Raw genomic sequence first — 14013 nt, 5'->3', positions numbered from 1 at the left:
TGCTTCAGTACTCATGGACAATGACTTAAACCAGTTGACCAGTTGACTTTGCCACTAAAACCTCCTTCTGTTTCAGGCCGTTGTTGTTTGGTTCCTGGTCTTTCTCCAATGGACGAGGTTCCCTGACGCATGAAGACAATTCAGCCCATTGCTAATCCTTTGTGCTTTGCATGCATGTGTTAAAATCCTATCATCAAGAAAAGAGATTTTAGGTTCCACTGATTTGCAGTCAGATATCATGCAAATTACCTTTTTCCACTAAAAAGATGCAGCAAAAGCAGGTAGATAAACTTAATAAATAAAAGCACAACTTGAATTATGGTTTAAATATAACACCTACATTCCAACTGCAATACGCTATATTACTGGCTTCTTAAATAAAGTGTCCATGTCCGTTGCAAGACGTAGTTAGTTTGTGTTTGCTCTCCGATGCCAAATGATCTCAGAACTGAAATAACAAGAGAAAGAAAAAAAACCAACTGGTTGAATGTCTTTTTATTTCATTATTTATTTTATTTATTTATTTATTTATTATTATTATTATAATTATTATTATTTTTTTTTTATAAAAAAATGCTGTATGTATTGGCTATTGGCAAAAACAATTTCCCAAAGGAGACCTCCTGAGTGATCAATAAAGTTTAACCTTACCTTACCTTTTCCACAGATATCCAGAAAGTTTCCTTAATCAAATATATATTCAGGGTATGACCTGGTCCGCCATCTACACAGAACTCCAAGATGATTAAAGGCCATTAAAAACAATGTTGCTTTTCGAAAACTCAGACCAAAGCATAGATAACTGAAGGATAAACGTCATTTATGTGACCTTGTTCAGCAAGTTCTGCTCTTTGTGTCTTTGCTTTCTTGTTTGCCAGTGCAGTTACTGCTTTGTTCACTCCATGAAAACGAAGCACCATTTTTACACATTTGTGGAAGTGATGTTAAGAAAAGCAAGCGTTCTCCCTGGAATAGGTCAAACTTTTCAATAAAATGTCCAAATCCTCTTTTGAACAGAAGGGAATTCAATTACGGTGTAATTGTATTAAACACATGTTTTCTCTTTAAAGAACTCCAGCCAAAATATCCCATTGATCTTTGAATTCACCTCGAAATATTATCAGAAATATAAGGTTGAAGCGTCTCCTGGTAACTGTGGTCCTAAAGTAGGTCAAATAGAAAGCAGTGATTTCAGTAAACTGTAGAGACGTTCTTCATTGTAGTGAAGGAATATTCATCTTTTCAAAACTATTATTTTAAATGGCATCAATCATTTTAATCTGAATTTTTGCGCACATACTTTTTCACATCCTTTTTAACACCCAAAATCTAGCCCCAATCTCATGCTGGGATTATCCACAATCCCAGCTGGTACACGAGCTTTATCCAGCGGTGTTAATCCAGACTATTATTGTTATTTAAAAGCGGGCAGAACATTGAGCTGTAACCCAGATATGTGGTGCAAAAAGACAACAAGTTAGTGTTTTTTTTTATCGCTCAAAGAGTGTGTAGTAAGGAATGTGTGACCTCGATCGCTGAAGTAAAATGTAAGAATTCTTGAACATGATCAAGTGCGGATTGATCCATTATAGGCAGTGATAAGAACAAATGATGTCGACTGTAGTCATCAACAATTTTTTGGAATTTCATTTTCTAGACAAATCCTTTACAGCATTGATATATTTTTAATTTATTTGAATTGCTTTTTGGTCTTCAAATACAAGATAAATAAAGGTTTTGATATGTTACCGACTTGGATTTCGGTCTCATGAAACATAGACGTATTGATACCACAACACATTTTCAACAGAATCTTGACAGGAGAAAGAAACAGAAACATCAGATTTGGTAGATATCACACATAACTGGCCTCTGCAATAATTTGCCACCTGTTTTTTTACAGTCTCTCCCAGACGGCACCGTTACCAAGAACTGCTGGCAGTCAAACTGGTGCTGGAGGCAATGGTTGAAGGGAGCCGAACTGCAGTTCCTGGTTTGAATCCTGCCCTGCAAACAGACAGCTGGGCACCTTAATTCACATAAGGTATCTGTGGACATAACATCAGATAAGTCATATTGCTGTAAAAGATACCAGACACCCAGATATGTGCTGTAATTTAGGACTATGCACCCAAAGTATACCAACAAATTCTATATTTTTGCTGCCTTTTCTTGAACAACAGGAATCCAAGTTACTTTACCAAAATGTGCAGCTAGCCTACTTTCTCTTATCAATCCTACCAATCTGATGGGTTTAAAGAATATACTTAGTAGAGTCTTACAAACAAGCCTGATTTGGCCATTTGGATATTGGTATATTTCTCTCCTTGTTTGGTCACTTTGATCAATTTGTTCCATCATTGTTGAGTTTAAACAAGTTTGGATCAAAGTAAAATCCAGGCCAGAAGAAACTTGAATAAAGGGGAACATGAACGATCACAGCTGTATGAACAAACGATGACTTAATCCACGACATCACACGCGCTTCTTTGTTTCATCCCTCGTGGGTTTTGTTGACATTACGTCCTTCCCCGGACACTCGGCTCCCCTTGTTCCTCAGCTCCCTGCTGGACCAGCTGTATTGAGTGCTTGTGCTTCTTTCTGGTGGAGGCGTCATGATCACGTGGGAGTTGGGCCGCGCGTGAGCTCGACGCAGAAGAATCCATCTGGGAATGACCTGTCGTGCTGGCGTTGGAGGTTTGTGTTTGTGATAATGCTCACGTTATCAGAATTCAGCTCCGTGTGGGAGTGAGTGGTGACAAAATGATCACAATGACTCGCTATCACTGGATGGATCATTTATATGCACAAAGATGAAGGCAAACGACTCCATAAAAAATGTGGTTCCTTGTTTTCAAACACTAACTGGATTTGTCCGGGGTTGTGGTTCAGGATAGCTTTGGTCAAATTTGCATGTGTGGGTTTCAAGTCTGTGATACTTCATTGTTGCCAGATGTCAACAAAATGTGTTGTTTTTTTAAGCCCGGAATTCACATTGAAATAGAAATGATTATTTCTCTTTATGATTAATTCACACAGAAATTCCTTACGTTTGGAAAACTTCAAATAAAGTCTCACTTCTTTTCTTTATTTCAACCAACTTCGTTAAACATGTTGAATTATTTAGTTTGAATTTTCAACTGACTGTCTTAACAGTGATGAGAAGGTGAATTTTAAAAGGCAAGGGAGTTATCTATCATGAATTAAAAGCCATGACACCAAGTCTTGCTGCACATCCAAAGAGAGGATCCCTGCACCAAGAACCATATCCTTATCCTCTTAACTTCCTCAACTGCTAATGACAGACCTTCTCACCCAGTCTTTAAAAAAAGGCGTGAGCGACTCGCCCCATGAAAAGCCTTTTTTTAACTATTGAGGATGTTCCATTCAGCTGAGAGTTTTATAACCTTGGTCGCTGTATCACCACCATCATGCTCACTCGATACCCTCCTTCACAGACGGATGTCAAAACGGTACTCCCACAATATTCCCACAACACAAATCACACGCTTGTTCTGTAAGCGTGAACCAAGATCAGCCCAGTAGAGTTTAAGAAATATTTAACATCATGGATGTCACAAGGTCACACTCGGTGAGGTTGAGCAGTGTTTTCTTTCAATTGTTCTGAAGACAAAATAAAACTGATAAAATCTAGTTTCTTCTCCGGGCCTTTTGTCTGGACTTTGTTTCCTACTTGCTTGTTTCTCCACAATTTTTTGCATCAGGGCTCTCTGATCCTCTGGTGCTACCGAAGACAGGTATAAACTGAATCTAAGTCATTCACCAAAACACTCCCATTTAATTCCTTTTCATCACTTTCACTCTTATTGGAAGTAAACAAATGTATATCCATAATCTCTGTTCCTGATCTCATCTTGAACAAGGACATCTTTATAGATCACCATATCAACATGAACATTAATCGACTTCTGCCCTCTTACAATGAGCATCAATTTCAAATGCTAAAGATAACTATGGCCTCAGACTTAGAGGTGCTGATGAGCTCAAATGAAAGTGTCAGGCCAATAGAGCCAGAGGAGAAATTGATAATGCAAAAGTGACAAAATGACCTGAGAAACAATCATTACGATTGAATACCTTTATTCACATGTAAGTCAAACTCAAGGCTGCTGAATGTATGACAAGTATTGAAGTTGAATGCTATTATGAGTAAATATAGCAGGTTGAGAAATGTGTTCTTGTTTGTGCACAACAGTGCATGATTAAACAAGGTATTGAAAACGAGGGAATTCATGCGGATTAGATTGGGTATTTGGGTCTTGTTTCCCAGAATGAGGCACCCATAGTTTGTCCAATTTGTTCATCCATGCGATCTTTCACCAGCGTTCACCGCTTCTCTTTTGTGGCTCTTTCATGTTACAATCAAAGGTTTCACTGTTTAAACCACTGAATTTGTCCCGTTATTCGGTCCAGACCGGGATGAACATCAAACATGGATAAAGTTCACACACTTTCCATGATTTTGTTTATTTGTTTTTGATGAAATTGATGTTCATCTCATTCTAATCCAACTAATGAATCAAAAAATCATCTCGTAATACTGTTCAACCACATGACCTGTTTGCATAGGTGCCTTCCTCAAAGTCTTCCAGCGTTAGTTTAATCCCTTTAGAAGGACCTTAGAGTGGGAGTGTTGCCAGGGATCACTCGCGTAATGAGACCAGGCCATAAATACTCCTAGCAACGTCTAGACTGGAGTGATAATAGGTGGTTCTCTTATCCAGTTCAGGCTCCTGTCATGTGATTAAGCAGTTTAGAAGCCACAACTCAAATGATATCTCTATAATAATACATGAAGAAACCGATCGTATTCCTACTCTAATCCTAACTGGCTACTTTTTGTCAGAAGGGTTCGGTCGACTTGGCTTGTTAATTATGTTTGCAGCAGCACGCCATCGTCATCTAATCTTTCTGTTCGCTCGCAGCATTTGAAGCACACGGAGTCAGCCTGGTGGAAATGCAATTTTACAGATACATTTCGGCACCGTTAGCAAAAATGGGCGTGTGCGTGCTAATTGCTTTGTGGTGAAAAACGCCAGGCCTGAAGCCCAGGAACAATACAGTCATCACTTCAGCACTTTTCTTGGAAATGAGGAAAGTTTGGGCTGACTTGACGATTGACTGTACATTTACTTTTCATTAAAAACAAAGGAAATTATCATAAAGTACCAAGAAGACCTAGAAGTAGGTCAAGACTGTTCACACCAACATATCTCAAAGCATCTACACTACAAGAGAATCAAACTCAAGGTCCTCAGGGCCACGACTATAATGCAATGAGGAGATACAGTTACACAGAATCACTCTGACTGTGGAGTCATACAGTCATTACCGCTTCCGTCCTACGCTTCTATTCTCCGAGTGGAATGATATATTATACCATGATTTTCAGTCTTCGTCAGTGAAACATTTTCAATAAGATAAATCAATTAAAGGTTCAGCTAATGTGAAAACTCTCCTGACTCACTCACAAGTTTCAAATGTTTAAATCTTTCTCTCCAAGATCCAGTAAGTTTCTCATCATGACCATTTTCTGATTCTCATTACTTTATAAAATTCTCCCTGTCTGAATTATCAGCAAACAAGAGGTTACGAGAGGGAAGTCCGCGAGTCCCTTGCAGGTGGAGACTTCTAGGATTGATGACTCGCGGTGACCAACCTAGAATCAAGAAACTTCAAAGACAGAAAAGCTATCAAAACGGTATGAGATGCTTCTCCTGTGTTTTTAAATCAGCAGAAGTTTATTTTATTCTCAAGAAAATAAAGACTCCTTTTGATTTAACTAGTCTTGCCCAAGAATGGTACTATTTTGTTTTATCTCTTTTGTATCCCTTTTATACTGAACTGAGGCAATTCCTTCACAGAGATGACAAAAAAAAGTGTTTTGTCATCTCTTGTTATTCCTGTTATTATGCAGTTCTGGTTTGTGCTTTACTTTCAGTGATGACATTGATTACCATATTATCTTTGAAAATGTGAAAAGGGAAGAGGTAGACCGTTGTAAGAATGTCCCAGGGCTCACAGCGGAATCCTTAAGTGAGGCCTCCAATGATCTGAGACAGTTCAGAACTGCTCCGAGTTTCATTAGAAACGCATTAGAACTCAAGCCGTAGAATGCGGCGGTTAAGGAAGCCTTGGGCACCACGTGCCGCTAAACACTCTCATCTCATCAAGGACACAAGGCCGTTTTACAGAAAAGCTAATGCTTTCAGATGTTTTCTCTGGAACACACTTTCATTGAAGCAAGATTCCATCCAATATTCAACAACTGAGAGCACACAAGAGTGTAGAGGAGGGTGAAAAAAAGCAGCAGGAGGTTAGCAGCAGATTCTCGCTTGTGCTCGGAGAAAAATATCATTTTCCAGCCTGATCTAATCTTTTCGCTGTTTATTCAAACACATGATCGCACAAAAATGGAATGTTCCTCTGCAGAGTAATAGCGTCTCATCACTGTCAGCAGTGGCGTGGAAAGGCTCGCAGGAGTGTCAGGGGACAGAAAGGTACGACAGGCGGACGGAGGCAGAAGGGTGTCCTATTACCCTTCATGATGCCTGGCAGTCTGAGCACATGGCAGAGATGACAGTCCAGCGTTGATGCTCTCCTGAAAGTTTCAGATGCTGCAATGCAGAGACGGGTAAGAGGATGTGTGTGTGTGTGTGTGTGTGTGTGTGAGGGGTGGGGGGGGGGGGATTACAGGTGCACTGGTAAACTTCCATTCTGTGTCAGGGAGACAAGCCAGACTCACTATGACGCATAATTCATATAATTGACGCCGTTAACAATTTCACACGGAGAGGAGGATCAATGTGGAGCTTTGGAAATGTCAATCAATAAAAAGTCAAATTGTAAAAGGGAATTTGTGCTTTTTATTTCTTCAAAACATCAATCTTAATTAACAGGAGAGGATTTGGGATACACAGTTGAATTTGTGAACATACTCTCATACTCTTAAGCCCAAATATCATAATACAAAATGAGGTCATTCAGAATAAGATCTAAAAGTATCACTTGGGATGCCACTGACAGGAATGCAGACACTCGATAAGGCTGCCTTGAGATTGCTATTAAGCGAACTATAATGTTCACTGCCATTTAAATCTCCCCCTCTAACCACTCGGCTGAGATTACATTGATTAACATCCTGAATCCTGATGTTGTCCAATGATAGTGTACTGCCTTAACTTTAATGTTATGTAGGGCATAATGTTAAATAGATGCTTCTCCTAGCTAGAATTCATAATTTTAAAGAAGTTTTAGCTGCTTCTGTGTTTGTCTCGGTGTTGTCTTGACATTCTTAGTATATATTTTATGAAGTATTGTTTTGATTGTTTAAGCGCTTTGTGACCCTGGTCTAGAAAAGCACTCTACAAATATAACTTACTTACTTACTGCCGGAGGTGAAAAGATAAATGTAGCAACAATGCTCAGTCAGAAACAGTAGGTGAATAAAGTAAAAGCTGAACTATGACGTGGACATTACTTAAAGTTAAGAAAACACAGGTCGGCCATTGAAATACATTTTCAAAAATAAAAAATAATGTTAAAACTGAAACTCAACAGCTGCTGACACGTGAAGTTAAAGTGGACTTGCTTTTAACGTAAGTAGCACATGTTGTGATGTAACCATATCCGGCCCTGAGCGATGGGCTTTTATTTCTTTAGTGCTCACAAGAAAAACAATATCCCAAAGAACTCAAGCACTGTTAGTGTCTCACGTCTAATGTAGCTTCATGAGCTTTTGTGGCTTCAATTGAACTTCTTCCTCTGGACATCTGCTCAAGAAATAACAAGGAAGGTTAACAGATTAAAGTAATATATCTTATATATTACCTTATTATATTATCTTTCGTATGTCAAGATACTCTTCTGGAGTAAAACTGGCCTAACAATGATGCAGTCATGAACCCACACACAGAAGTCTAAATCTAAAACGACAGGCATTAGGCGATGCTGACGTGTCAGAAAGCGACAGTTCACACTAACTCTGTCTGTTTACATCATTATTGTAAACTTCTCTCTGCCCGGGCTCAGCTTGGCATCCTGGTTTACCAATTAAAGTTATATTGTCTTAGTATAAACCCTTTTTTTTAAACAAAAAACAAACGTTTTTTCAAGCATTTAAACAAATAAGTATAACGTAATAACAATAGAAGCAAATGTCTTTACTAAAAGAATCATGTTAATATGATAAAATCATGATAAAAACATAATATATCTTCGATAATTGGACTTAATTGTGTTAAAGCTAAACTATGGTTATCCATGGTCAGAAAATATGATATCTTTGAGGTTTCTGTGGGACAAGGTAGAATTCAGATGTGTGTTAGGGATTTAATGTTTTTCTGAGTGTACAAATAAAAGACAAACATCAAAAAGAAATGGTCAAAAACATTGTTTTTGTTCGAATTAAAAAATGTTCTATTAGATAACTGGACCAGGTGATCCTTAATCTGGAGGTTTATTATCAATATATGAGATAATAATCATTGATTAAATCCAAGGATTCAGACTGCACAAACGAAAAGAGAGACTGGAGAAAATTCATTGTATTCTGAGCACTGACAAGTTTAGTTTCAGGCAAATGATCATTGTTCAGCATGTATAAAAGTCTGACTAAGTGCTGCCTGCGAGCCTGTGGAGCTCATCTCAGCCTCGGGCAGGAATCTGGGCTGCTCCAGGAACCCCAGTCAGCCTCATCGCTCACTCCTCACCAAGAAACAAATATTCAGCTTTTGATCCCAGAACTAGGTTGCTCCTTCTAATCTGCCCGGTAACAGTTCTGCAGTGTGCATATGTATGTCAGTGTGTGTGTATTGCAGGCATGCATGAGTGTGCATGTTTGCATGTGCAGCCAACAGTGAGTGGGCTGGGAGGAGGAGGAGGAGGAGGAGGAGGAGGAAGAGGAGGCCAGTGGTAGGAGCTTCAACTCCAGCTAAAGATAGCTCAGTGCTCACAGGCACTCAGTGAGGCTTGGCTTCCTCTGTCAAGGTTACAAAGAGAGGGACGACAGCGCTGGCCTGACACTGCACGAGAAGAGAAAACCACTACAGAGGCGTTCTGGCAGCTCGGATGACGATCTTCCCTTGATGTGAAAAGCAGACTTATTCACATGTGTAATTCAAAAAACCCTATACAGTAATTTAACTAGCACAGTCAGCATCCCACAATGACACATCTGACAAACCAAAACAACATAATAGCCTTTATTTTGGCTGCTGACTCAACTGTTCCCAGGGTCGCACAAGTGACTCTTGCAGTTACGAAGTCATTCATCCACTGGCTATACAAACAAAAATCCTAACCCTAACCCTAACCCTAACCCTAACCCTAACCCTAACCCTAACCCTAATCCTAACCCTAACCCTAACCCTAACCCTAACCCTAATCCTAACCCTAACCCTAACCCTAACCCTAACCCTAACCCTAACCCTAACCCTAACCCTAACCCTAACCCTAACCCTAACCCTAACCTTAACTCTAATCCTCGTACTCCAGATAATAGCTGATGTAGTTGTGAGTGCACATGGGTGTTAAATAATAAGTCCAGTGATAAATTGGTGGTCTGTAAAGTGTGTACACTAAGTTTTTCTCCTTGAATACTTTGACCCTTCAAAACCCTTTTTTATCCCTTGATCTACTAGTTATCTTGATGACTTTGTCCTAAACTATTTTCTACGCAAAAAAATATAATTCATTAATAAGTCATTAAGTTTACCAGGTTGGAAACTTACTCCAAACTTGTGTTCTCTTCCAAATAAACAACCAGAGACTTGAAGAAATATATTCAAGCACAGCTGGATAATCTCTACACCAATGGTGGGCCATTACATTTTTAGACTCCCCCCCTTAAATTACATACAAAAGTAAGGTTTCATTTAATATTATTTAAGTTTATGTTCATTTATTATTTTATTTTCTATCATGTATATTTAAAAACCTGTAGTTAGGTATTAATCATCTAATAACCAACCAACATGATATAATGTTGTTTTTTTTAAACTAAATATGTTTTTAGTTTTCTTTCAATTTATTTTAATGGACAAAAGAAGACATTCTCCAAAATTCTAATGTTATATTGAGTGTGAACTAGTCATGGAAATAAACAATAACATTGTTTGGTCGCAAGATTTGACGACACATAATTTCAGAATCCTTAACCTTTGGGTGATGACCATAGCACATGAAACATAAAATAAATAAAAAAAAAAAAAGTTTGGTCCACTGGTAACTGTTTGTTAACTTACTCACTGCAAGTGTGTGTGTTGACTGAAAGATAAAAAGAGAGACTGGAAAAACTTCATTATATTCTGAGCACTGACGAGTTTAGTTTCAGGCAAGTGATCATTGTTCGGCGTGTATAAAGTCTGCAAAGATTATTCATTCATTTAATTACTCTTTGTTTCTAATGGTTATGATTTAGCATCACAATAAGTAACTGCATCTTTCTTTTATGAAGTAGATATTTGTGACATGATTTCATTAAGCAATGAAGAGGCGAATCTGTATATCAGAATGAAAACCTGTCTTAATTATTGTTATGATGATATATTCATGTTTGTAATGATGGGTAAGTATAAACAACTTGGTCTTGTGTCAATAAAATGCAAACACTGGAGCTCCGGCACTTAAAGACAACACGTTGTGAAAACATTGTAGAAATTAAAGAGAATAATCCCTCTAATCCTTTCAACACCAGCCTCTGTGGCCGAGGGATCAATGGCAAATCAAGCAGGAATTCAGCCGTGATGCTCCATGACACGCTGATCCACTCCCTTCAGCACGAGTCAATATGTCTTGTCAGCTCCGTCCAGCAGACGAATGGCACGTGTCTAAAGATAGAACAAGACTAATGGATCATTTCCAGGACAGTCCTAATGACAGACACAAACTAAATCATGATGCTCTGGTAGGGCTTCTGAGAGTTTCGCCTGGATTGAGGCTGCTTTGATGATCTCTTTGCTCACACCACACACTGATAAAAGATCTTAACCAAAAGTCTTTAGAGCTTAGCAAGATCAACTAGTATTTGTAAGGCTAGCTACGACTTATAAATCGAATCTGAGTCAACAACAGTTTCAGTATACTGCTGATGTGCATTCTTCTCACACCGTCTGTAGGGAAAAACAAGACTGTCTTGTAATTAAGAATTGTGCCCTTAAGAGTTGAGGGTGTGATAAATTGAGTTAATAAAATGTCCCTTCTATGTGTGAAATGCAACCTCAAATCAAGAGGAAACCTCGTCTGTCTTTGCAGATGTTCACATGTCAACACTTAATGACACAAGGTTGAACAAAATGTATATTTAATTAACTGCCTGTAACTTTAGTCTGAGTACAATATCTAGTTGGTCATATGCTAATTACCTATGTGTTTGTCCTCCATCAAACCAAGTGAATTCCTTGTTCTCAAAATCCCTTTTACTCTTATTGGACGTCTCAGTATAATTGTTGAAGATTGTTGATCTATTTATCTTATCCTAAACACTGGAATCCTTCCAAGTCAACATATAAACAAGAACATTAATCTACATTGGTTTTGAGACAACCATCCGGCGGGCCACATGAGATTAGCTTGGCAGCATGATATGAAGAAAACTTCCTGACACATGCTTTTTCAACCCATGAGCGGTGGAACTAAGAAATTGCCTGCTCTGTGTGAGTCGTTTGTTTCCTCATTCCTTTTTGTTTTTTTTTCATTTAGAAGAGTCATTTTGTTGTTTTTGTGTTGCTTCTAACGTGTTTTTCTTCCGCAACAGAAATCAATAAATATAGAAGGATCAAAGTAGTACAAACATATTACTCATGATTAATAAGACAGTAGAAATAGAAGTTGTTTCTGCCTCACACACAGCTATTACTTAACGGATCATTGACAAAACGTTTTTCCTCACCTAAAAGTGTTGATGAAGCCAAGCTCGAAAAGGAGACAGTTGAACTGAGACAAATGTGTGAAAGTTGCAGTAATATTTTCCAACTGAATCATTGTCTTCATTTACGTTCATACATAAACTATTTAAAATCAAATGTATCAATGGCTGAGGTTGTAAAGAAGGTCACGTCTAGTAAATAACCAGCTTTAACCACGATTATGATATAACTCCATCTAGTAATGTTGCGTAACAACAACAAGCCGGACGGTTGTTATGGTTTTTGGAGTCTAAGAAAGCAGTGGAGCATTAAAGCATTAAAACACATAATCACTTTAGGACTCGTAGAGCGAGACCTACTCCGCTCAGTTGCTCCTAAATCTCTTCCAGCTCATTAGAGGGTCTGTCATCCCAAAACGAAACAATCCCCTCTCTTACGTGCCCTCACACCCTCGGCCATTATTTCCCCGGGCTTACCTAAGACAACACCCAAGTTATCACATTATCGCTGAGGTGGAAACGACGTTAAGGCTAATCACCGTTTGACAAAGTGACCCATTATGAGCGGAACATGCGGTAAATCGCATTCGAGCCGAACGGGAGAAATCCTTTCCTCAAACAGGCCGATCCGATTATGACACAGGGGTCTGTTTGTGGTTCGAACCCTGCACACATGTTTGTGTCGGGGCCAGGAGGTTATCTGTATCGCCACATGTGGGTTAAACTCAGAGATCGACCGACATCAGATCCTGATCGTTCCGGTGATTTATGGTCCAGTTTAAGGAGGACCATAGTAGGAAGACATGACCACGCTATTTCAGCACTCAGAGGACGAGTGACTGAATAATACAAGCCTGAATCACAGTATCAATTATTTAGTAATAAAGGGGAATAAGGTTGGAACTGCTGATATGCTTTTTCAATATGGGACGACATGAATTTTCTACTTTAGAAGGCAATTTCAAGTGAAGATTGACTTATTAAGTAAATATTTCATAAAGTAAGACCGGGTTTGACTTGAAAGAGCTGTCGCGTTGAATCAACACGAAGGAATGAAAGGAAAGAAAAGTCAATTCATCTTAAAAAGAATGTTCAGCAGCAGTTGTCAATAGAAGTTAAATGTTTGCCGCATATAACCTTGTTCATTGAAAGCGATTTACAACAACAGAGTGTTTACAAAGCTGTGAATAAATAACAGGATTCATTAAAAATTGCTACAATCACTACATTTTTTTAAAATTCTTAATTTTTAATACTTGTCTAATATTATGTTATATGTGTATGTATATGTTATAATATAATATGACATGTTATAATGATAATGATCGTTTCATTTATATCCCTTCAGTCGCCACAAGGTGCTCTAACAGTACATTACAGAACAGCACAACAGTAACAATAGTATGAAATGACAGTTTCATGTCTTACGAAGACAGGATCATCGAATAACATTCAAAAAATGATGAAGTGTGAGGAAAACCCCCGTTATCGAATCCAGTTAAGAGTTAAAGGACAACCTTACATAAGGGCTAGTCTGTAAAAGCGTGTTTTTAAAAAAGGGATTTTTAAAAAAGTCTCGGACACACCCAGTCTTATCTTCTCGGTTTGGAGGTTTCAAAGTCGAGGATGGCTGAGAGATAGACGGAGAAGGTTTATCCCCTTTTTGATTCTAGCCTTATTCTAGACTTTGAAACAGCTAACAGGGACCGGTCCTGAGGATCTAAGACCTAGGACCAAGTCGAGATTTAAAAGTAATAAGTAAAATAATCAATTTATTTGTGAACGCACAGGAAGACAATGGAATGAAAGTAAAACGGTGGTGATGTGATGTGATGTCATCTGTTTAAAGAAAGTAAAAGCCTAGAGTTTGAGACCATTTTGAAGCGAGAGAGATAACCTTTTGGAAGATGCCACAGATTAGTTACAGTAATCAATACTTAAGAAAATTAGGTTATGGGTGAGGTTTTTTTTCGGGTTTATTGAGGATAGGGTTTCCGTCTTTAATTATTTTTGAGTATTTTGACTGAAAGTCGTACAAAAGAGATGAGTCGAGCGAGGGTCGTCTACAAGAGTTGAACTGGGAGAAGGCAGACAATGATTTCTGATTTGGATTTTTTACAGTTGAA

Source organism: Callionymus lyra, chromosome 2, assembly GCF_982586985.1.
Source record: "Callionymus lyra chromosome 2, fCalLyr1.hap1.1, whole genome shotgun sequence".
Lineage (NCBI taxonomy): Eukaryota > Metazoa > Chordata > Actinopteri > Syngnathiformes > Callionymidae > Callionymus > Callionymus lyra.
The sequence above is the reverse complement of the archived record's forward strand: the minus strand, read 5'-3'. Positions refer to the sequence as shown.